This window comes from Oratosquilla oratoria, chromosome 38 (assembly GCF_046742065.1).
Source record: "Oratosquilla oratoria isolate Oo_2021 chromosome 38, ASM4674206v1, whole genome shotgun sequence".
NCBI lineage: Eukaryota > Metazoa > Arthropoda > Malacostraca > Stomatopoda > Squillidae > Oratosquilla > Oratosquilla oratoria.
Window position 1 is genome coordinate 30,496,208 of NC_134814.1, and position 4,851 is coordinate 30,501,058.

Sequence of the window (4,851 nt, forward strand, 5' to 3'; positions counted from 1 at the left end):
ATTTAGAAGTGGGTAGAAACAACTTTGACAACCGTGTAGTTAATGCATGGAATAAACTTCCTGCACAGGTAGTGCAATGTAGTTCAGTTCGAAGCTTTAAGGATCATTTAGATAAATACCTAAGTAAGATGCTGTAATGATTATGATTTATCTTATATTATTTGTTTTTGTTTTGTTATCTTTTGTCTGTCTGATTATCATTTATTATTGGTTATATGTCAATTTATTGTTATTTACTATTTACCTGTTTTTTTTTATTATTTAAGTATACCTATGCATTTATTTGTGTATTTTATTTGTTATTTACATTATTATAGTTTATATTTACTTTTTTTACCATTAATATGATTTTTTTCGCATCCGACCAAGATATGGATCAAAAGGTCTCCTGTCGGTATGCTCCGCCTTTGTAATCCTTTGTAAAATGGTGTAAGAATGGTGGTAACGAGAAATCATTCATGAGGAAAGTAGATATTGTTTCCATTCACCTAGGCAAGAATATACATTCCATGAACTTGTTGCTCGATTTCGAAGATTATAGCGGGGCAGGGGAACTGGAGGTCTTGGTTGTTAGATTGGTGATGGTCCTCTATTGCAGGGATTGCAGGGATAGTGTGAGTTGTTATAGCCAACCGTGAATCAAGCCACTTTCAAATCGCCCTCCTAGTACTCACGGCTTCGAACACGACTCATTGGTATCATACGTTGTGACAGCGTTGGTGATTCGAACCTTGCCATGAAACTATTGGCCACGCCTTCCTCGGGTATAAAAAGAGCCTCCCCGGCTGTCCACCCCCACTCACACAATCCTAGGCCTATCATGCTTCTCGCTGAATCAATCGGTGCCTTGCTGTTCTTTTCGCAAGTATAGTATTAATCTTTCTTGAACTCGTATATTATTATTTTTGTATGTTTTGAACTTTTGTTATATCTCTTGTATGTATTTATTTGCTAAGTGTTCCAGTGTACTTTGAGTGCATGATCATAAATGTCAAACAGTAAAGCTTTATTTTTCTTTATTTGTAAATATAGTTATCTAAGTTTCGTGCAGACTTACCTCCATCCTTACTTACATTCATTTTCAAATATTGCTTTTCCTCGAAACGTACGTTTATCTATCAAAACTATCTATACTTTTCACTTTATTGTTGTGGGCTTGCTTCCCAACTGGAACTTGACTTACTCCTAGACTCGACTTAAGTTCCACTATTTACATTAACTCAGGCCAAACCAAGCAAGCAACCTATGACAGAGTCTATAAAGGAACGGACTCTATGTCGAGGCCGCGGGGAACTCCTTTGATATAATCTTTGTGCAAGACAGTCTCCGTAAGATTATGAACACTGAGTGCTTTTTGTTCATTGACTCAAGTCCAAGAATACGATAGGATCCAGAGAATTTTTGGAGAGCTTCGAGGTGGGGGTGGGGTTAAAGATGTAAACAATGTCTCCAATTTCAAGGGTATAAGATCTGGCTGATTTGTTATGCAAACGGACCATTTCGTCCTTAGTTAGATGAAGAGTATTATGTATTCTTTTGAACAGATTATTGAAATATGCTACTTTGACATTTACGTAAACATTGAAGTTGTAAATGGGAGGTAATTCTGAAAAGAGAAGATCATAAGAGAGCCTTTTTTCCGAGCCAAGGAGGATAAAATGAGAAGATTCCGATACTGACCTATTAATAGAACTATTTATGCAAACTTTAATCATGGGGACATGTTGATCCCATGAAGGGTAAAAATCAGAAGCAAAATGTCGCAAAACATTGAGAATCTTTCTATTCTGACCTTCAACTAAGCTATTTTAACTAGGGTGATAAGCAGTAGTGTTGGATTTCATGATTTGAAAGTATTTACAAAAGTACGAAAGAATCTTATTGTTGAATTCAGTCCCGTTGTCAGAAATCAGAGTTTTGTGTGTAGTGAAGGGGCATATGAGTTTGTCAATGAGTGTCTTTGCTACATGTTGTGCTATTTTGTCTGGTAAAGGTGAAAGAATACAGAATCATGAAAAATGGTCGACACAGACAAAGAAATATTGATTTTCGGTATGTATAAGGGGTAACTTAAGAAGATCAGGAGCGAATGTGTTGAATGGGTTTACAAGTTAGAATTAAAACATGACCGCTGATATGACCCTTGTGAATCGCACAATTGTGGGAAGCGTCAATGTCCGCGTGTATATTCTTCCTCATGGTTAACCAGAAATAGTGCAATCTGGCTTGTGTAAGGTATTTTTCCTTGCCAGGGTGTGCAGCAATAGGTATATCATGTATAAGCTTTAAAATTTCTGGAATGAGATCCGTAGGGATTACAAGTTGAAATACTGATCTGATGGGTTCATGTTTATTAGTATTGTTTTGTGATGCAGAATGTCATGAGGAAAACTTTTGTTTCAATTGTGTCTATAGATGCAAGGAAGTATATGATATATTTCCAAAGACGGTCTGATTTCTGCACTGCGGCAACGTGGGCTTGTGTAAGGTTTACTGAAAGAGGATTCTGAGCGATGGTTGCAATATGGCGACTGAGAGCGTCTGCAACTAGGTTTGCTTTTCCTTGAACAAAATGAAAGGTGAGCATGAACTCTTGTATTGTAAGGAGCCAGGGGTCAAGTTTATCTGACAAGTTCTTGTGTATCTCTTTGAAATGTTTGAGTGTATCTCCTAACCAAGGACGATCTCTTTGAAATGTTTGAGTGCGTTTATAACTGCTAATACTTATATGTCTGTGACTGAGTAATTTGGCTCTTGTTTGTTGAGTGTGCGACTCGGATAGGGGATTGGTCTGAGTTTTATGCCGTGGTGTTGCATGAGAACTGCGCCAAGTCTTGTGTAGGACGCATCATAGCAAATTGTGAAAGGAAGCTTGTGGTTTGGGAAAGCAAGGACAGATGCCGTAGTTAAAGCTTTCTTTAAGTAATTAAAAGCTTTCTCTTGGTCAGTTGTCCAATTGAGGGGTGCGTTCTTCATAAGTAGTGAAGTTAAAGGTGCTGCTATACTAGCGTAACCTTGAATGTAAGGTCTGTAAAAACCTGACAGACCAAGGAATGAACATACATGTTCCACAGAAGTAGGGCGTGGAATATCTTTGACTGCCTTGACCTTGTCCTGCGAGGTTAAAATTTCTTGTGAATTAAGGACATGCCCTAGTAAGAGCAATTCTTTTATGGAGGAAAGAACACCTCTTAAGTTTCAGTTTCAGACCAGCTTGCTCTAGTAGTGAGAAGACAATGTGTAGAGTTGTAAATGTTTGGTAACTGATTTGGAAGCGATGATCACGTCTTCGAGGTACATAACCACTGAATGACCAAAGAGATCTGCAAGTACTGTGTGCACGAGTCGTGTAAACGCTAAAGGGGCTGATACGAGACACAGAGTGAGTCGTTTGAAATTATAGTGACCTGTGGGTGTGCTAAAGGCTGTTAGGGGCCTTGACTTTAGGGAAAGGGGGTTCTGAAAATATCCTGACATAAGATCTAAGGTCGTGAACACTACGTTGTTTTCACCATTAGTGACTGCAAGGTTAGTAATACAAAGGGGTTCACCTTGAGTGGCAATGATATGACCGAACATGTTGCAAAGTGCAAGCAATTCTGCTTGTGCATCAGGGAAATCAATGGGGTTAAACTGTGATGCACCAATGGGTGCCTGTGCTGTTTGCACGTCGGAAATTGTGCCACAAACTTGAGAAGTTGGAAATTGTTCATCTATGACATTGATGCGTGAAATATTTACAAAGAATTAGAAAGGAGGAGCATGCCTACAGGAGACCTTTTGGTCCATAACTAGGTCTGATGCGAAAAAATATAATAATGATAAACAAATAAGAATTATAAGAACATACATACAAATACACAAATACGAAAGGCTTTTTCCCCGTACATGGGGGGTAGCCAGAAAGAAAAGGGCATATAAACCACCCCCACCTATTCCATTTCCTATATATTCCACTCCCCTTCACCCGCCTTCCTCCCCCTTATCTTGGCACCTCCTGGATGACGGGTCATCCCTGCATCCTGTCCACTGCCCTGGGTCAGAAACAGTGTCGCAAGACACAGCACAGCTACAGCAAGGCCACTTCATAAATTCGGCGACCCCCCCCCCCCTTTCGTCCCCTCATACAGAAAAGAAGAAGACGGGGAGAATTCCCTTCGGGCTGCGACAATATGTTTTTTTTTTCTCATACATATTTCCTCACCCCCCATCCCCATCCACTCCCATTCATGCATCACAGCATCATCTATACGCGACCCTTCTCCATTCACCTCTATCTTCTGTCCTCTCCCGTCCTTCCTCCACAGACATTCATCTCTTTTGTAATGCCCCTTTCACCCCATCCATCCATCTCATCCTAGGACGCCCCCTCATACTCCTTACACGTCCGCCTTCCGCACTTCTTTTACTAATCTTTCTTCACTCATTCTTTCCATGCGTCCAAACCATCCTAATAATCTTTCATCAACCCTGTCTCCCAGTTCCCTTTCCACCCCTGTTCTCCTCCTCATCTCCTCATTTCTCACTCTATCAAGCCTAGTAGCCCCTAATCATACTTCACAGACATTTCATCTCAAACATATTCAAACTCCTTCTCTCTTCCTCTCTCATGTTCTATGTTTCTGCCCCGTACAATCCTGTTGGCACAATAACTCCTTCATATAACCATCTAGCATCCATTCCCATTCAATCCACCAAAGCATTTACTCGCTTCTCTCAATCTACATTCTACCTCCTCCTCCACTCCTCCCTTTCCTGCCACATTCACACCCAAGTATCTAAAACTATCCACTTCCTCCAGTCTTTCACCCTTAATGCTCACCTCCAGCCTGCTGTCACTCTCTCCCCTTG